A 21,768-nucleotide genomic window follows, 5' to 3' on the forward strand; every position below is an offset into this window, starting at 1 on the left:
ATCATCTTTTATTTCATCTTCATTACAGGCCGTATGAAAAAGGCATTGTTATTTTATAGAAAGGAAAACTGATTTTAAGCAAGTTTGGTGACTTGCTCAATTTAAAATAACTGTAAGTGAAGAGCGAGGACTTCAGCTCCAGGGCTTTCCATTTCTCAGTCCAGAGCCCTTCCTGCCCCCCAGGCTTCTCTCCGTGCTGTTTTGGTCCAGCTTTGGCATTTGTCTCCCTAATACACATATTCCTGAGAAAAAAGACTTTCTCCTTTCTTCCCTGTAAACTCATCACTTTCAAGAATTCCTTCCAAATTAGGAAGAAGACATAATTAAAGAAAATATAAGGGGAAAAATTTTTTTGTATATATTTTCCTTTAGAATGCTACTTCCTGGGAGACATTAACCATTTTTCAAATGATATCTAGTACTTGGCATATTTATGGAGGCTTGACACAATTTATACTGACCAAGGAATATGACATCAGACAGTACGTCCCTAAGGGAGAGGGTGTTAGCATGGAGGGCAGAATCTCCTGTCTCTAATCACTAGGCACCTTTCTGACTGGGCTTTAAAATTGCCAGCAGTCTCAGTTGTCTGGTGTATTCCAACACTGTAAAGAAAAGCCATAAGCAGGACTCTGCAGCATTGCACTTTGACTGGTTCCCTGGAGACAGCCACACTCCTCCCTCTACTGCAACATCACATCCTCTGGTGGGTCATGCAGCAGAAACTTTCGTGGTCAAAAAGCAGACACTCTCTGCCTGATTTCTGAGCCCAGGGATCGTGTCTCATGTCTTTCTGGACCTTCAGTGCCTCGCCCAGTGCCAAGAATACATATAATGGACATGAAAACTTGTTGAATGATAATTATGATTTAACTTTGTTGGCAAAAGTTTTTCTACCTGAGGCAAATTAGGTAACAGCCCAACACCTGGCCTGTACAGGGCTTCCCTAGGTCTCAGACCTTGAGCCCATCACACTATAAAACCCTCTCAAACTCTCATAGGGACACAGACCACCCTAGATTAAAAGAAGTCTTGATAACTAAATGCACTGTGTAGGTCTTGTTTTTATCCTGATTCAAGCAAACTAACTGAAAAAGCCATTTGACGGCAAATAGGGAAGTTTGAATATGGATGGGATATATCAAAGACAGGTTACTGTTAGGTGGGGTAGCATTGTGGCTATATAAGAAAATATACCTCTAAATTTCTAATCGAATATTTAGGGATTGAAATGCCATGATTTCCGGAATTTGCTTTAAAATACTTTAACCAAAGAATAGTTAAAATCTAAATGATGGATATGTGAGCGGCCACTATATTATTCTCTTTACTTTTATGCCTGTTTGGATTTTTTCTTAATAAGCAATTTTTACATAAATGCAAAACAATCACTCATTGCAATGGGACAACGTTACCTTTACCTACAAAAGTGCTATTTTCATATACGATCCAATGTTGATGTACACATAGCCTCACACATTCTCTTAGAAGAGACTTGCTTTTCTGGATATTTCAAATGCAAATTCTTTGAAGTGGATAATTTAGATATTTAGAACAATTAAAAGTGTTTTTAGCATGTACTAAAATAAAATAGAAAGCTCATACAATCCTATTAGAAGGGTGTCTACTGCAATCTGCATTCATGTCAGTGTATATCAGGGACTGATTTCAGACCAGTTAGACAACAAGCAAATTCACTGTCTCAAAAAAAACAATCAGCACTGCCCTGATCACATGCCAGTCACACAGAAAGCTGTTTGCCATTGCAAGCCTCTAGAAGTTTGTGTATTGCATTCATTTGATTTAACAATCATTTAGGATACTTACCATGAACAAGACACTATTTCATGCCCTTCCCAAACCTTAACTCATTTTATTACTAAAAATGACCTACTAAACATAGGTAAATGCTATTATTACTTTCCATTTTCCAGATGAGGAAACTGAAGTACAGAGGTGCTAACTATCACAGAGCTTTAAGTGGCAGAGTTGAGATTTGAATCTGGCTTCCAGAGTCAGCTCTTAACCATCATGACATGGCACCTCTCTATTATAATGATGAAACAAAAATAGCCATTGATGTGGGAGTTTTTAAATGATAGCGAAAATTAAATTATCCATTTTTAGTAACTTACAATAATTTTTTAAACATCCATGAACTCTAGAGAACATACACAGGCATAATTTGAATCAAGTATCCTAAGACAGAATCACATGATTTGGGGAGAATGCAACTTGCTCAGATACAACTTTTCTCCAAGGCTCACCAGCCCTAGGACCACCTTTGCTTTCGTTCCTGCCCCTTTCTCACCAGGCTGCTTTCCTCTCCTCTTCCTGTCACTGAACTTCTGCTTTGAAAATCAGCCCCATCACCATTGCCTCTGAAGATATGACCCCAACTGGGACTGGAGGTCTTGGTCTCTCCTTCGTCTGTGTTTCAGTTGTTCTATTTCTCTATCATATCATATCTCATACGGCTCTGCAGGTGGTTGTGTTTCCCACATCTCACAGTAGATTAGGGGATCCTCAGGAAGAGAAACTATGTCTTCCTCTTAATTGTCACTGGCATCTAGTAAATCTCCTGGCTCGAAACAGGCCATGGCAAATATTTGCTCCCTATATCTTAGAGGACCTCAGGGACATCTGAGCACCCTGCTGATACTTCTGCTCAAACCTTTAGAACCTTGACTGGGACTCTTATGTATCATGCTTACCGGCATCATCAGGCTAAGTACCTTGGGGGCAGAGAGGATGATGTTTCCTTTTCATATCTCTCACAGCACCTACCACAGTGCTTTGCTCATGGTTGATGTCCAAAGATAAATAATTACCAACATTAATGATCATTCCCCTGTAAATGTGTGGAAGCGCCAAGGAATAAAGTTCCAGTTGATGGAATGACAGACTGACCAAATATTTGTGATACTGTTCTCCAAAAAAATGAGGTTTTTAGCCCAAGAAGGGAGTTCATTGTGGCCACGTTGGCGCCTCTATGTCCTTAGGTTGCTGCTGTGGCCCATTAGAATTCTGTCAGTTGAGCTGAGGTGAGAAGCTACAAGTATAAGAAGGATCCTTTTTATTCATGGGAACACAACCACATAAAAATAAACACAAAAGATTATTTCAGAGGATGATGGCAATAAAAAGTAAGAGTATGTGGAAACCACTTAAAGGGCAGCTACTATAGGATTAAGCTCAAAGAAACACGGTCAAATCCTAACTGCTATCTGACATCAACAGTCACATCATTTCCTGGTTTTTAGTTCGATCCAAGCTCAAGGTACAGCAGGACTTAAAGCAAAATGGGGAGGGAGGGATTGTAATTCATTCACACTACGGTGGTTAATTCCAGTACCAACGCTAACCACCCGAGCGAATTGTAGGTTTGAGAAAACATATAGTAAGCCTTTCCCTGCTGGCAAATGCTAGAACCCTCTAATTTCCCCTCATTCCCGAAAAAACAAGAGGTAATTTACTTGATAAAGAGAAAGCTTTGAAGAAAAAACTTACAGTAATTTACATCAGGATTTCACTTTGTGGTAAATAATTCAGAATGCTTTTTAATTTAAAAATTTCTGTTAAAATATTGTCTATCCATAACTATAAACCTGCCCTGTCCAATACAGTGGCCACCAGGCATATGAAATGTGGTTGTTGATAATAAAAATGTGGCTAGTCCAAACTGAGATGTGTTGTAAGTGTAAAATACACATCAAAATTCATCGATTTGGTGAAAAAAATGTGTAATATCTCATTAACACTTCTCATACTGATTATACATTGAAGTGATAATATTTCGGATATTTTGGATATATTAGGTTAAATAAAATATATTAATTTCATCTGTTTATTTTTACTTTTTTAATATGGTTACCATAAAATTTAAAATTACATATACGGCTCATATTTGTGGTCTGCGTTATATGTCTATTGGATAACACTACTACCAACGACAAGGCAGCAGACACCCAGTAAGACATTACTTATGCTATAAATCAGATTGTCTTCTTCAAAACCCATCCACAGCTAGAACAGTCTAGGGGCATCTTTAAGCATGCGTAGTGCAATTCACCAAGCAGAAACTGTGAAATTCACAGCCAAGTCTAAGTGAACTAAGATGACATGGGGGAGAAGTGTGGATAATACAAAAGAATAGAAAATTCCAAAACCCTTAGTTTTTGACCCTGGACATTAGAGATACGAAGTACATTGGGAGCTCCTGCTCAGACAGACACCAATTCTTCCCAGCCCAACTCTACCATACTCAGCTCCCTGATGAAGACTCCCCCAAGGCATCCTTCCTCAAGATGACACTAAACAGTATAGAGCTTGGTAATGGAAGACAGACCTTCCTTCTGCTACTACAGTTGGGTAGTTACTGAAGATCATTAATATTTGATGCAAATTTCCAGGTGCTCTATATGGAAGGAATGGTACCCTTCGGTCCTTTCAAATGAGTAGGTATAATTTATTTCTTATGTTTCTACTAGAAGCACAAGAGGGGAAGCCCCAAGGGGAGTAATACTTACAAGATAGAAAGCGATTATCTTTCTTTTTCCTCCAACTTCCAAGACGAGGAGGAAAATTCATTGATGAGTATTTATTAGCTAATGATGAAAGAGCACTTCAAAAGTGAGAATGGCACTGAAATGCACTGCATCACCCTGATCGCAGAAAATGGAGACTAAAGAGAAAGGGCACTCTATGAAATGTCCTCTACAACTGGCTCCGTCTCTCATGAGCCTCTCAGATTCCTTTGTCCCTCCCACGATAATAACTTGTCTTCGTGGCCATAGCCAAGAACACATTCTTTGTTTGGTTACATAAGCTTCTAAAAATAGCAATTTATCATGGAAATGCTAAATGACCCTTGAAGATAGTGTTTTGATGGGCTATTAAGTTATTGCAGTGTCTATTTTTCTGTTACACTTTATAATTAAAGATAAAAATCATTTTTGATGCTTTTCAAATGTTAAAAGTATATCAGTTACATGTTTTTGGCATTTTTATCTTAAAAAATATGAGGAAAGCTTTCCCATGGTCAAAGAAGTTTTGCCACAGACATGCAGATAAATTTTCTCCTCATTATTGAGGTCTGATGAAAAAGAGCAGGCTAATTCAAAGGGTAATGTATTTTTTTCTGTCTGTCTAACTAAGTTTGATAAATGAATTCGAAGTAAAAGAATTGGAGAAATTAGCTGGTAGAATATTTAAAGGAAACCTAATAATGCATTTCTCATTCCTTAAATATAGAACTTTAAAACTGAGAGTCCTGAGAAGTAACCTAGTTGATGTCTTCCTAAGACCAGAGAGGTTAACATGCCTGTCAAAGTTACACAGCAGGATCAGCTTGCTGTTCTCTGTCTTGGATCACATTAATTATCATTCTCCTTGACACCAAGTGGATGAATGAGTTTGTGAATGAATGAAAGAAGTGACTCAAACAGAACTTGAGTACTCTTGGGGGTACAGAAAACCAAAATGTTAGATGGGGCTACAAAGGCAGAAAAAAACGTAGGGAAGAGGGGAGCCTTTCTTCACAAAACTCACCAAAGGACCAGACTATATAGTCAGGAAGGCTTCCTAAAAAGTCAACTTTCTCAGGTGTTTCGTGTTGCTTTGTTCTGTTTTACTTTGCTGAGGAGGCTTGGCCCTGAGCTGACATTTATTGCCAATCTTCCTCTGTTTGCTGAGGAAGATTTGCCCTGCGCTAACATCTGTTGCCAATCTTCCTCTTTTTATATGTGAGTGGCCGCTACAGCATGGTCACTGACATCGTATAGGTCTGTGCCTGGGAACCAAACCCAGGCGGCAGAAGCGAAGTGTGCCGAACTTAGCCACTAGGCCACCGGGGCTGGCTCCAGGTGTCTTTTTTTTGTACTTTTTTCCCCCGAAGTATCTTTTCAACTGAGATGAAATGCACATAACATAAAATTAACCATTGTAAAGTCAGTGATTCAGTGATATTTAGTACATTCATAATGCTATGCAACCATCACCTCCATCTAGTTCTAAAACATTTTTATCATCCCAAAAGAAAACCCTAAACCCCTTACACAGTTACTCCCCATTTACCACCCCCACACCCTCACCCCTGGCAACCACCAATCTGCTTTCTGTTTCTGTAGATTTACCTATTCTGGCTATTTCACATAGATGGAATCATACAGTAGGTGACCTTTTGTGACTGGCTTCTTTCACTTAGCGTAATGTTTTCGAGGTTGATCCACAGTGTAGCATGTGTAAATACTTCCTTCCTTTTCGTGGCTGAATAATATTGCATTGTGTGTATATACCACACTTTAATCAACTCCTTATTCGTACATGAAGTATTTGTGGTGATTTTTTATCTTCAGTACTCTCTGAACACCCTACCTTCAACGAACACACTCTTAAGAGTTCTCACTCAGAAGCCAGTCATCGCCTGTTCAATAAAATAGAAAGCTGATTTAATATTGCACTGAGTCATTATAACAATGCTCTTTGTATAACCTGTTCTATTCTATGAAGAATTTCTAACCACAACCCTGTGAACTGAATGCTATTGTAATTATCTTTATTTTGTAAGTGAAGAGACTGAGACTTAAAAGCTTAAGTGTCTGTCCAGTGTCACAGCTGCTGAACGGCAGACCCAGGACCAGACTCCTTCCTTCCCTTTCCATCCACCCCAGCATCAGCGTTCACCCAGCTACCGCACTAACCCAGTCACAACCCACTGTAATTGGTTATAAAATACTGCTACAAATTAACTTCGGAAGAAAGGTTCTCACATTCAGGACAGGAAAGCCTCAAGTCATAACTAGGTTTAGCTCTCAATATACGTTAATAAGTCAGTCTTTGTAACTCATTCAGCGTTTTCTGAAATAAACAATTGTATAAATAATTTGTAGATTCTTATATTAGCCCACCAAAAACCTAAGCCATCAGGTAGCAGAACTATGTTATTATTGCATTATCAGACTTACACTTTGTGTTCTATTATTTTTATTAGAAAACACATTCCAATTTGAGAATGGTAATGTCTGAAACTCAGCACCACCCACCCCGTAGAGTACTGCACACTGCCCAGACCCACCTCACGGCACTTTGCTCCAATAATTGTGGAAATTCCAGGAGTAGCAAGATGGAGTCCTACTGACAAGGAGGCTTAAATTAAAGAAGTTCCCAGGTGAACCTCCGAGGAGGAACAGTGGCAGATACAAGGGTTGAACAAACTTTCAGAGCAAAGAGGCAGGATATTTGGGAAGTGTGGGAGAGGTGGAACAGAGGAGTGACAAGGTTTTGTTTGATATTTAATCGTGAGCTATAGGTCGATTCCAAATCATAGCCCCACATAAGTTCTAATGTTAAGTAGAGACATTCTGGAACAACATGCCATTATGATAGTGTAGACAATTGAGATACCACCAATTGTACATACATTTTAAGAACTCAAAATGATATAGAACAAGTTGTTTCCTGTTCAGTGCTTTAGAATTTGCAAAACACTTTACCACCCATTGTCTCTTGAGGTCCTCACAGCAACCCTGTGAGTTAGGACAGATATTAATATACCCATTTTACTGATGCAGAAATTGATCATGACAGTCAAATGCTGTAGCCATACAGCTAGTAAGTTGTGGAAGCTGAACTCAAATTCAGGCTTTTTAAATTTGTGAGTCCCGAGTTCTCTCTGCAACACCATGCCATCTCCGGTTGACTTCAAGGAAGGCACCAGTATCCTAAATCAGCTTGCAAAAAGGAAAGAAGCAGAGAAAGAAAAATTGCTCCAGGCAGGAGAAACAGCAAAACACAGCATCACACACGATTGATATGGAAGTGAATATGACTTTCTCCAGAGCATTTCTTATTTTGTGACTCACTCATTCCTTCTCAAAGTCCTACGTGCTAAGATAAAAGTTCCCTCAGAGAGGCGGGGAATGTAGTCTGCTGCATACAAGGGAACAGTACAAGTTTCTTTTCAAAGTCCAGATCTTTTCAAACCAAAATAAGATCAGTTATTCCAGGAAAATTCACAGTTACATTTTATACCTACACACTGGATATTTTTATTTATCTACAAGATTATTTCTTCTTCTTTATTACAAGCACTTAGGACAGAAACTTTCCATGAGACTGTCATTCTATATGTTTCTAAAAGAGGAATGACTCAAGTCTGGAACCTCTTTATTGAGAATCTCAGGATGTTTCAGGCTCTGAGGTGGGCTCTGAGATTGTTTGCCTGGCCATCGGGCAAGACGAAATGGGCTGCTCTTCCCCAGAGTTAGACAGTTCCAGGTAGACTAGGCCCCGGCTGTGAAAGACCCAGCCCACCATCACCGCCATCTTGAAGCCCATTATACATCCTGCTGTGGAAAAGGGAGAGGTTCTTAGAGTGCCTGTGATTTATAGACACATTTACAGGAGCTCCATTAGCCAGTCTCACAAATAATTGCTATTCTAACGCCCAGCCAATGGTACATTATAATTGATGATAATACCTGAGGAGTGATGACTTATTTTATTTTATTCCCTGTAAAGAGTGACAGAGAATCTGCATGTCTGTTGGGGTGGGGTTGGAGGCTGGTATATGGGAAGAAGGGAGAAAACGGTCACTAGTGAATGTTTTGCCTTCTTTCTAAGGTTTGTCATACCTCAGAGGAATTGACCTTGGGCATAAATCGTATGAGAGGAAGCTTTGAAGTCTGTATGTCTAGTTCAATTCTGATTCATCCCGCTAGTGTTTCTCTAAGGGGTTGGGCAAATTTTGACTCTTATGCCTCTTACTCTCCAGCTTCTGCTATTCAGTGGGTGATCTTGGCAAGATATTGTGGCCCCTGCCCTCCTGGGGTATCATGCGATGCCACCTGAATCTGGACTCTGAAGGCCTAGAGTTGAATCCTGTGTTTGCTATTTACTACCCGTGTCACCCCAGCTAGGCAGCAAGCTGATCAATGAGCCAGCGTTTCTTCAACTATGTACTGAAAATAATAACACCTACTGCATAGCATAGTTATGGAAATGAAATAAAATAGCATATATGAAAAAAACTTTAAAATTCTCTCCAGATATAACTTATCTACTCACTTGACAAATGTGATCCAGGCAAAAATAATAAATAATCCACATTCTTCCTTGTATAAGTTTATAATCAGATTTTCTAAGAAGACGTAAGTTGTTTTCACAGAAAAAAATGTGAAGTGGACATTTGAATAGTCATCCAGTAAAATCAGATGACAAAGAGGGTGACGGTATATTCTAGGCAGAGGGTAAGGGAGGGTTATGTTAAAGTGGTTCAACTTAATATCTCACGTCAGTCACTGTAATCGCAGTGCCAGGGACTGACCCACGAATGCCCTGTTGTTGAAAATCCCATAATGAAGAAAAGAATGTGAGTTCACTAGTTGCCTCCCTGCCCCTAGAAGAGTTTTCCATCATTTCATTAAAAAAGAAAAAAAACTACCACATACTGCTCAATATGGTGACTGGCTCCTGAACAGTCAAGATGTTATTTTCAAACACATTCTTTCCTTGCTTTTCCATCCCCATGGGGCCCTGCTATAATTCCTGGCCTTCTGAAACCCCGTGGCTGCAGCTTCCATCTTACTGAGCAGATTTTCAAACAAAGTCCCCTGGCTGTGTGCATAGAACTGCCCTCCAGAGCTGCAGGCGTGCCTGTCGGGGGCTCCAATGCTGAATTTATTTCCCACATCTTGGACACATCACTCTCCTCCCACCCTCCCTCCCTCCAGCCCCTACTCCTCCCTCCCCCTTCATTCCTAAATCCTACAGCCATGACAGAAATAAATTAGCTAGAGGTACAGGTCACACCTTGGAGAGCAGTAAACGTTCTGTGGGAAATCAATAGAGAAGATGGGATTCTCAAACAGCTGAAGCAGAAGGAATGATGCATTGATGGCTATACATAAAGCAAACAAAGGAGCCTGAGAGCAGCCTTCCAGGGAGGGGCTGGTGCACTCTGGGTTCATTTATTCCAACACCTGAACCCGAGATAGCACCACAGAAAAGATGTTCCCCAGACACTTGTGCTTCCAGAGCTTTTTCCCTCAGGAAGGCTAAATGTTGCTATGTTACGTATTTGTAAAAATTAAAAATGATGTTCAGATTGTGGATGCTAATGCTGGGACCCCTCGGAAGCTCCCTCGAGGGCCCTAAGCTGAGTGTGCGAGACATATATCTGTTGCAAGGAAACTTCCCCTTTACGGGTGCTGACTGCAAAGCAAGGGAGAGATCATCTAGACAGTTAACTGAAGACATGTAATTCCTAAAGCCATAAGTGGGAGGAAACAGAATAAGCTGTAGGCTCCCACAGACCTCAGTTCTAGTCCAGGCATCACCACTCCAAAGCAAAAGGATCTGGGTAAGCCCGCCTTGATAAAATAGCAATCTGAAATCTACCTTCAAGGCAACTGAGAAGACTAAATGGATGATATACCTAAACACCTGGTACCAAATAGGCCCTCACGAGGTACTAGTTGCTTTTCTTTCCCTCCCTCTGTCTGATTATGAGTAGCTTTTTGATTTCTCTTGAGTCCTACAATTTTTCTTACCAAAGATTTTTCACAAAGGTGGCCCCAGATGAAAATTTAACCCAATAACAACTTCAAGGTCTAGCAAACAGAGGTGGGTCAGGAGGGTTTTCAGCACCTCCACAATCTACATCAGCCACTAAATGTCACCCCAAATTAACAGTCTAAGTTCAAGTGGCATGCTTGCTATGCGAACACAGTGTCAAAACAAAGCTAAGCACTTCAGAGACAGAAATTCTGGAATTTCCATAGCTCTATATCAAAGGCTTATTTTTCTCCCCTATTCTCTCTTTTTTTCACTTCCACAAACTGTATTTATTGAATGATTTATTCTCTTTCTTTCTTCAGTTTGAGCCTAATCTTCCTAACACACAGCTGAATTTCAGTACTGAAACAAATATTTCTAGTGGGTAAGCCCTTATAAATTATCTAATATACTGACTTTTTTATATTCTCAATTTTTTTCATATTTAACTATGGTAAAATATACATAACATAAAATTTACCATCTTAACCATTTTTAAATATACAATTCAGCAGCATTAAGTACTTTTACGTTATTGTGCAACCATCACCACCATCCATCTCCAGGACTTTTTCATCTTCCCCAACTGAAACTCTGTGCCCACTAAAGACTAATTCTCCATTTCCCTCATCCTACAGCCTCTGGCAACCCTACCTTTCTACTTTCTGTCTCTATGAATTTGACTACTCTAGGTACCTCATATATGTGGAGTCATACTGTATTTGTCTTTTTATGCCTGGTTTATTTCACTTAGGATAACATCCTCAAGGTTCATCCATACTGTAGCATGTGTCAGAATCTCCTTCTTTTTTAAGGCTGAATAATATTCCATTGTATATATAGACTGCATTTTGTTTGTCCATTCTTTTGTCGATAGACACTTGGTCTGCTCCCACCATTTGGCTATTATTAATAATGCTACCATGAACATGAGATATCTCTTTATGACCTTACTCTCAATTATTTTGGGTATATACCCTGAAGTGGGATTGCTGGATCATATGTAATTCCGTGTTTAACTTTTTGAGGAACTGCCATACTGTTTTCCAGAGCAGCTGTACCATTTTACATTCCCACTGGCAGTGCACAGGACTTCAATTTCTCCACATCCTTGCCAATACTTACTATTGTCTTTTTTTTAAGTAGCCATCCTAATGGGTGTGGTGGTCTTCCTATCTTCTTGGGAAATATAGGGAAAATACATGTATGTCAACAATTTGTTTGGTATCCTGATTTGTTGTTCATTCTCATTGCATATAGGAACTTCTTATGGTCAACCAAATTCTGTCTGGCTACATTTTCTGTCTAATTTTACCGTCTTTTCCAAAGTCTTCCATCTTTCACTAATTCAGAAAATGTAAAGTTAATTTGGGAAATTAAAGAGTTTGCAGTACTATGATATAAAGCAGTTTGCCCAGCTCAGGTAATCATGCCAACTTCCAACTAAGTAGGTGAAGGAGAAACCCTTTTCAGAACAGAAAAGATGAACAGAAAACTAGATCTCTGAGAAAACAGTCGAAGAGAAAAGAGTAACAACAGGTGTTTATATAGCAGTCTAAATTTTTGAAAATCACTTTAAGATTAGTCATCCTATCTGAAGAAATTCTCGTTGACATTCCAATTTTTAGATGTGAAAATTAAGGCACAGTGAGATGAAATAATTCACTCAAAGTCACGTAGCTAGAAAGTCCCAGGGTCAGGACCTAAACATCAGTCATTTAACTTCAAATTCTGTTTTTAAACTATTACCTACCAATTACTGAGGTCTTCACTTCTGAAGCTGAAAAACTTGTAAGGATCTATTTGTTGGGAAGGGGGGGGAAGATAATTTGGATTTATCATTCAAGTGGAACGGCTCCCCAAAGGCAGGCAGTGTGCATAGAGCTAATTAATCACTAACTCTTTATGGGACCACACTTGCCCAATTTTGGACAATACATGTTGGTGGATCTAGAATTAGGCAAGACAATGACTAAGGAATTTGCAGAAATACTACTCAATAGCTAAGAGTCTACTGGACAACAGCCATTTTTTCTACTTAAAATGCTTCTTGGAGCTCTCCCTATTACATATGGCATTGTATGATCAGTTGGTTAAACACGTGAACACTCTTTGCCTAGTGGTCATGTACCCTTCTCCTCTCAGAACAGATTTCCTTCCCTTTAAACCTCCCAAGGATATTGTAAACTTTAAAGAAGTTAATGTTGGTAAAGAATAAAAATCTAGTGTCAAATACATAATAGATACTCAAGAAACCAACACCCATCTACACTCCGCCATCCCCGCCAGAGTGACCTTCCCTTCCCAGCATGGGCAAGTGGCTGAAGGTTATGGTAAGAGGCTGAAGGCTGTGGTGAGGAGTCTGAAGGAGAACATCTAAGAAATTTAAGGATTTTAAATAGACCTTTAAAATCTTTACTCATCATCCACTGCCCCTGAAGTCCGCTTCACACTTCTGCATCACCACACCTGTTTTGTCCATCTACACTTAAGTGTTCCATGCCTTCATAGGTAGCACGTATTCAGCTAGACTGAACGCGTGCTGAGGGAAGTGGCCTTAACTTCCATGTGGTTTTGGGGCCCTGTGGCTCTGTGCTTACAGTTTTCTATACAGAGATGTTCAAATACAAACCACTGATTTTGTCAGAAGTCGGCCCTTGAGCTTTCTTTCTTTAAGGGGATCTTTCTAACATAACAGCACATGTAAGTCCAGGAGCTTTGGAGCCCAGATACTCCATCAACCTCAACAGCCCAATCAGTGCTGGTCAGAAGAGCCAAGAAATAGAAAATCTTGGCAATTCTATAGCCAGTCTGCACATGTATCTTCACTTTTTTTTCAATACCCACCAGACCTATGAGCCTGGGATAACCTCTGACTAGCCATTCTTCCCTTCACAGAGATTCCTCACATGGAAGAAGGCTGCTCAGCAGTATTGAAGGCCACCAAAGACAACTAGATTTGACTCAACAGTACTGCTTATCTCAGACATATCTGCCTGGATAACCTCCCTCCAGCCTCTCTCTGGATGGGGATCAAGAGACCACTGCTTTTGCCTTAATTAGCTCCCTGTGCCATTTTCAATAAATATAACTTAAGTGATACTCATCTGATGATGTTAACCCGTCAACACAACCTCCCTGAGCATCTGGGAGTTGAGTTAAGACCTGATTGGGATTCACAGCAAGAATAGCTGGCGCTTACCTTGAGTAATATAGAACACAAACAACAATAAGAACATGCACCATTCAAAACTTTGTAGCATTTACTCCGTGCAGAGCACCATGTTAAGTACTTTACATGTATCATCTCATATAGTCTTCACAGCAACCCCATGCTAGCTATCCCCATTCTACATGCAAGCAAAAAGAGATGCAGAAAAACCCAGCAAAGTTCATGTGCTTTTTCACTATACCATATAGCACACATATTGGGGTCTTACAAATAAGATTCAAAGGCAGCTCCCCAACTCCATAAGTGTGACTGTGGGTGAAGTACACAACTTTTCCAGTCTGAGTTTTCTCCTTCCTAATGGGACTAACAATATTTAAAGCCCCTGGCACTGCCACACTTCCACCTTCATGAATCATGGGCCTTCTCTTTATCTATCCTCTCTATCTCAGTAGAGGCCCCCACATAGATTCAAGATGGTCTAGAATTTCAAATTCTGAGTTGAGCAACCTGAATTCCCATCCAGTCTCTGTCTGACCTTAGGCAGCAAGTCATTTAATCTTTCAGTTTCATCATTTGTCAAATGAAAATGTCAACACTGATCCAACCTATTTTAATGAAGCATTGAAGATAAGTTAAAAGGAAAGACGTGAAAGTTCTGGGAAAGGTTTCAAGTACTTCTCAAATTTAAAAAACCATTATAGTAACAGAGTCAGTTTGAGAATTTATTGCACGAAATAACTGCCATTGTCCAAAACCTCAAAGAGAATGGGGAAACCAAGTCCAAGATATAGAAACTGACCCCAGATCATTCCTATCACTGTGTCAGCAGCATCTTAGACTGGAGCTTGAGGGCACTGTGTAGTAGTTCTAACTCAGCCACTGCTTTGGATGAACCACTGGACTTCACTACAAAATATGGATATAATACTTCCCTCCCCAAGCCCAAAGGGGAGAATGAAGGAAGGATGCAAAAGTACTCAGAAAACTAGAGACAAGAAAACCTCTAGGAAGTCAATTAGATGCATTTTTTTTAATGTGATGTCAGACTTTTTTTTCCCCCACTCACTTTCCCTTGTCACAATCTAAATTTTATCCAGATGTGAACATGGAGAGGCCTGTCTTTGTTTGTTCTCTGCCTCTTTGCATACCCTTTGGTTTTCCTTTGTGCCTTGAAAGGTTTCAGTGCTATTCTTCAAGACATAGGTCATGAAAGGGGAACAGGGTTGGGGAGGGGTGCAGTGATAGGAAAGGGGAGTCAGAGAAAAGAGTTATAGAATGCTCCAGAATATGTGCCCTCCTCTCTTTCAATACAGACAGAGCCAAGGCAGTGAAAGGGTCCCTGACTCCAGACAAATGCCCTCAGCCATGCAAAGCCTTCCAAGCGGCACTGTCCCAGAGCCCAGACTGCAAGTGGCACACACACACACACACACACACACACACACACACACTCTTTCATGGAGAAGTGTGCTCTCTCATCCCAGAAAGGATTTGTTGTTTCAATTAAACTCATCAAGATCTATGGCACATGTTACAGAAGAAAGGAAAAACCAAAACAAGACGGAATTACTTTGGCTATCTCCTTGGGGATCGATCTATATCAAATAAACCACTATCTATGCATCAGAGAAGCTTTTACTTATGAAAAACAGAGGCAGGTGCAGAATTGCATCAATTGGTACTAAATCAAAGCCCTGGGAGCAGAAGGAAGTGGAGTTAGATCCATCCACTTAGTTCCTCTGCTTATGTCTGAATCACAGGATGGGGAACAGATCACAGCCCTGGCGGGGTCCAGCCTCTTCTGCCTTGTCTCCCCTGAGGTCCCTTCCCACTTTGCTCACTGCTTCAGCTGCCCAGTAAGAACAGATGGACAGAAGTTAAAGGAGCAAGGTCAGCTCATCAGCTAAGTCTTATTTCACACCCGGCTCCACCTCCATCGTCCCTTCCTGGGACATGAAGATGGAGAATGAAGGGCAGGGGTGCTGCTGCATTTGATTCTGTATGAAACTATGGTATTTTCATTTACATCCCCTGAATAGCTGGCCAGTCTGATTTACACGTTGATAATATGTGATGCTTTGTATTCCAGCAAATATTTAATCCCCGACTGATCAATATTCCTCGCCTGGCTGTTCTTGCTTGAAAAGAAATAAATCCCCTTTTTTTTGCTCTTAAAATTCTTGAATAAAATTAAACTGCTTTAGCCCAGGATGCACTGTTGCTCCAGGAAGCCATGTGGTTTCATAACCTCAGTCCTCAGATGTTTTAAAGGGGCCAACTTTGCTAACTTGCTTTTTCTGAGTTCCTAACATCTCTCTGAGTTTTTTTTTATAAGACTACACTTTAAAGTCTGATCTACTTTTTAAAATTTAAAAGTAAAATTATTAAACTAAACTAAATCAGTGAGGATACAGCACACAATATTTTTTGCATTCATTGCTTATATTCGTCAAGAAGGTTTTGATTTAATTTCTTCATTACAGACCTTGTTTCTGCCTTTCTGAACACTGTTTCCCTCCAAAGCTACATTAAAAAAAAAAAAAAAACTACTCCTACACAGACTCAAAAACCTATACCCCTTTCTTAGAGTTAGAGTTGAACATTGTGAAAAATGCATATTAAACATAGAAAGAGAGGTCTCTCCTCTCCATAAGGGGCTCACACTGCAGCCTCGAAGCCCACAAAAACTTCCAAAAACAACAGCAACGAAAAACAAACTCTCTTTCATCTTTGGCAGCAACAAAAGCAATAACTTTCACCAAACCAACCCATGCCAAGAATTAATATAACACAGAACACATCCACATTCAGACCATTATGGCTACATCAGCTCACCACAATATTTGTTTGAAAAACACATAATTTGTGGTAAAGAGAGAGAACCTCTAATACAAAAAGAAGTTCTTTCAAATGCAAATTAACCCAAAGACATATTTTCCCTGTGTTTGGAAAATCAGTCCAACGTACGAAAAACATACTTTTTGTGTGGAAAAAAATGGTGTACACCCACTCAGTTGAAAAAGCAATTAAATTTGCTGTAGATTACCTTAATAGTTGAGAAAAGTTAACTCCTGGCTCCGCAAGTCCTTAAGGACTTTATTAGCATTCACTGATCTAAGTAGTCTTCAGTTCCCAGGTAGCAAAGTTTCTTTTCTTCTTCACTGAAACGCTCATGTGGACACTGAAGGACATTGTATTACTGAACTGATCGGAAAAGAATATTGTTTCCAATCTTCTGGCGGAAAGAAAGAGAGAAAAAGAAAAAGAAAGGGAAGAAAGAAAGAAAGAAAAAGAAAAGCAGAGCAAAATGCAGTCTAATCGAGCATTCTTCCTGGTAGAAAAAAAAAGTAAATCCAGGAATCTGGAACGAGTTCAAACATAGCTTGACAGGCTACAGGAGAATTTACACTGAGCATGCTTAGCCCCGCACTGCTTGCATGAGACACTCTTAATGAATATTACTTCCTTCCCACTGGCTATTCCTGCTGGAAGTCCACACCCACTCCTCTTTCAGAAGTGAGGAATTTAGCTTCAGCCAAAGTCCAGAAAACACGCTTATGCAGAGACAAGGCCTCACAGATCCATAAACTCTCAGGTTGTGACCCGCAGGTCAGTTTGACAAATAGAACACGGGGGTGAATTTTTTTCTGCCCTTGGTTATGTTCCCAGCTTTGTGCCTGTCCTACACGGCAGTTCCCCTGGAGAAAAGAAAAATAGGCAGCTTTCTTTGTAAAGAACACCACGTCCTAAATGCCACTCTAAAGGCCTTTCCCAATCAAGCTTCTAAACCCAGATCAGGATGAGAGGTGTCTGAATATTAAAACACAACATGAAGATGTTTAGATTCTGGATAAAATTTTTTTTAAATTTCTACTCAAAAGGTATCCTTTCTGATAACTTACACGTCATCTCTCTCTAAAATGCTACATGCCAGTGCACAATCTGAAAAAATGTTCAAAATTCAGATTTAATCTGCCGTGCCATCTAGGTCACGGTAAAAAAATGGTTTTATTTTTCAAACAGCGCTGTCCCTTTCCCTAAATCCTCTGTCATGTTTCATGACAGGAGACCTGGAATTCTGGAAATTTAAAAATAGACTGTTTCTCTGACAGGCTGAGAAGGCAGGATTCTTACTCTGCAAATGGAAACAGCCAGGAGCGGGGGGACATAGGGGAGAGGTGGAGAGAGAACCTAATATAGACAGCATAGTAATAGAAGGGCATTTTATATTTATAATAATAACAATAATAAAATATCTTTTGCTGTCCTTCTGATATTTCCAGAGTGTTGTTTATATATTTCTGTTCTCTATCAAATTACTAACTCTATTATTAAATACTCATTTGGAATTAAAGTGGAATTATTTGCCTACACACACACATCCCTCAATTTGTGTTTGGAACAAAACGATGTCACAGAGAATCAAAAGGCAATAGATAAACACATAGACACAGAGATTAGATTGGCGGTTACCAGAGGGGAAGGGGGAAGGGAGGACAAAAGGAGCAAAAGGGCACATGTGTGTGGTGACGGAGGTAATCAGTCTTTGGGTGGTGAACATGATGCAATGTACACAGGAATAGAAATATAATGATGTGCACCTGAAATTTATATGTTGTAAACCGATGTTACCTCAATAAGCAAATTTTTAAAAAGTGTTTAAAAAGACGATAGAAATTCTCTAAGTGTACAAAGAAATAAAGTGTGCCTAGTCTCTAATAGGGAGCCTGTTTAGCTGGCATTGATTCCCTGGATTAATAAAAGGGGCTTCCATGTACCTTATGAGTAAATTCATTGCCTCTCCTTACCTGTAAGGCCTTCAGCGGCCACTCCTGAGCTGCTATTATGTTTCCCTTATCTAAGGTCCTTGTAGCATAAAATATTTCCTTGCCTGCTGTGAATAAATAAAATTTCCTCAGACACAGTTTTCTTCGTGTAATTATGAGGTTTTCAGAGAGTTTAGGTATAGAGGTTGTTTTGTTTGTTTTTATACTTTGCCTAAGGGAAGAATAAAATTTAGCCCCTTGTTCCAAGTCTGTTTATTTATGCTGTTACGGAGCAAACTAAGTTTTCAGCAGTTAGATGAAGCCCAAGAGAAATAGAGTTTTGAAAGGCTAACTAGTCCTCATGGCCTAGAGTAAAGTGAGTATAAAATAGGAAGGACATTTATGCATTTGATGCAAAGAGATTGCCCAGAGATCAGAGAGGCCCCCCCAGCACAGAGGGGAGGACCCTCTGTCCTGGTGCTCTGACCTGTAGACAGCCTTGTCTCCCTGCCTTCAGGTACACTGTTTTTTTTTTTCTTCTCCCATAAGAATGAGCACTCATCCCCGAGTCTAAGGGTGCTGTTGACGGAAACAGAGTCATGCTTTTTCCAGCTTGAATTTTAAGGTGATTTTATGTGAAGCTATGATGGTCTTTACAGTGACGTTACACTCAACCATTCAATAAACAAATACTTGCTGATGTCATACAGTAACATCACATTCATCCATTCCATTAAGAAATATTTACTCTTGACACTCACCTGGGCACTGGAAATTGGGCAGTGACTAGGCAGACATACTTTCTATCCTCAGGGAGCCTACATTCTGGTGAAAATGTAAAGAAATAAATATATAAACAAATAAATAATGAATGTATTTACAGATTTTAGTAAGTGAAGAGAAGGAAATAAAAAGGAAATGATGAGAGAAAATAAGTCATGGAAACCAAGGTGGGTGTGTCAGGGGCTGGAAGTCATGGAATCAGGAAAATGGGAGGTATATTTGGGAAAATAAGCAGTAGCCAATCCAATATGTGTTAAAGAGAAAAATAGGTGACATGGCTGGGTTAAGGTCTTGAATGCAAGAATAAGGCATTTGGATTTAATATGGTGTGGAATGGGAAGCCACTGAAGGATTTTGAGAAGAAAAAATATAAGTAGAACTATTCTTTAAAAGATTGAAATCTTAATAGAATATAGCAGTTTGTGGGCTAGGTCAGAGATTACCATGAAAAGACCAGTTTTTTAACAGCATGGATGAGAAAGAAAGAACCTAATCTAGGACAGTGCAATAGTGATGGAGAGAAGATGGTGTGAGGGGTGATATGGAAGCGGAATTGACAGACTTTGACAGCTAACTGGATATGCAACTGAGGATGAAAGGGCATTTAAGGGAAATTCCAAGATTTTTGGCCTCAGTAGCTCTGAGAATAGTGGTACCTTGAGCAGAAATCAGGAAATATGGAGGAAAAAAATTGTGTCTGGCATATGGTAAACTCAAGTATTTACTGGATTGTGGTATGTTGAGTTTAAGAGTTACAAGGATATTCAACTCACACTATTATTTTAGTCAGGAAGTATATTTAGCTATTAAAGGAAACTGATTGCAGTCTCTTACATTACCTACAAGTTTATTTTTCTCTCATTTAAAAGAAATTCAGAGGCTGACAGTCAAAAGCTTGGCCACTAGGGACCCAAGGCTTTGTATCTTTTTGATCTACCATCCTTCATGCATAGTGTACATCATCAGCTGTGCTTTATAGTCCAATACGGATGCTGGAGTTCCAACTATCACATCTGCATTCTAGCAGTTAGAAGGAAGCAGGGAGGAAGTAAAAAGTAAAAATGATGCCTGTATTAGTTTTCTATTGCTGTTTTAACAAATTACATCAAATTTACTGGCTTAACAAAACACAAATTTATTACCTTACAGTTTTCTAGGTTAGAAATCTGACATGGGTCTCATGGGGTATAACTAAGGTGTCAGTAGGGCTGTATTTCCTTCTTAGTCTACAGAGGAGAATCTATTTCCTTGCCTTTTCCATCTTGTAGGGGCCACTGCAATCCTTGGCTTTGGGCCCCTTCCTCCATTTTCAAAACCAGCCACAGTGGGTCGAATGTTTCTCACATTGCATCACTCTGAACTCTTCTTCCTCCTTCTTTCACTTTTAAGGATCCTTGTAATTACATTGGGCCCACGCACATAACCCAGGATCCAGCTGATTAGCAACCTTAATTTCATCTGCTACCGTGAAGGTAACATAGTCACAGGTTCCAGGCATTAGGACACAGACATGTGCAGGGAGCATCATTCTGTCTTTGATACTTGCCTTCAACTGGTTTACCCATCTTAACATAGAATTCTCAAAAGCTTCATCCAGTGTCTTTCTCTTACATTCAATGGCCCCTCCTACCTGTAAGGAAGGCTAAACACAATACCACCTTTGACAATAGAGAGCTCAATCCTAAGGAATAAAGGAGAATAGTTATTGGGTAGGCAATTGACAGTCTCTGACACAAATATCTAGCATGTGAGGCCAGGACTAACCCTGGACTATTATAATAACATCTTAATTGGTTGCCCTTATTCCCGTATTCTAGCCTACATGTGTTGTCTATGCAGCTGCAAGTTTGATCTTTCTTTTTTTTCTTTTTTTCATTGATGTAACGTTGGTTTATCATATTATATAGACTTCAGGTTTACATCATTATAATTTACTTCTGTGTACATTACATCGTGTTCACCACCAAAAGTCTCGTTTCCGTCCATCACCATACTAAGGACCCCCTTTACCAATTTTACCTTCCCCCCATCCCCCTTCTGATCTTTCTAAAGCACGTATAATTAAGACAAATTGGTGTTTTAAAATCTCCAGTACCTACCTATTTTCTACGGGACATAAGACAAGATGCTTAGCCTGATGTTTAGGGCCTTTCACATGCTGGCCCTAAACTACCTTTTCAGACTAATTTCCACCACTTACCACTACATAAATGGACGCCAGCCAATTTGATTTCTCACTATTCCCTGAGCATACTAAGCCCTTTCACATCTACATACCAAACACTTTGACTCTGTGCTGCCTCCATCAACCTGGCTGCTCGATTCCTAGACCTACTTTCCTCCCATGATCTTGTCTTCTACCTTTCTCGCCACTCAGTCCAATGACAAGTTCTTGATCTTGTCATTATCAATAACTGCAACCTCTCCCTAATGTTAAACATCCAGCCCATCAACTCACCACACAGCATCTTATCCTTCTTACCCTCTTGCTCT

At 39.8% G+C, this 21,768-nt stretch overlaps 1 protein-coding gene across 31 annotated transcripts in view; it reads right to left on the reverse strand.

The window, feature by feature from the left end:
- The window catches only part of LOC102149777 (uncharacterized), a 316,397-nt gene extending 298,919 nt beyond the window's left edge, over positions 1-17,478 (reverse strand). For 20 of the 31 annotated variants that reach the window (XR_011440837.1, XR_011440849.1, XR_011440829.1 and 17 more), the window contains exon 1: positions 16,773-17,478. The gene's annotated coding sequence lies outside the window, so the exon portion shown is untranslated. Of the gene's footprint in view, positions 1-4,529; positions 4,728-16,772 lie in introns of those variants that run through there. The other 11 variants (XR_011440844.1, XR_011440840.1, XR_011440827.1 and 8 more) reach the window with 3 other exon arrangements.
- Positions 17,479-21,768: the final 4,290 nt, after the last annotated feature.

This window comes from Equus caballus, chromosome 7 (genome assembly GCF_041296265.1).
Source record: "Equus caballus isolate H_3958 breed thoroughbred chromosome 7, TB-T2T, whole genome shotgun sequence".
In the NCBI taxonomy this organism is placed as follows: Eukaryota; Metazoa; Chordata; class Mammalia; order Perissodactyla; family Equidae; genus Equus; species Equus caballus.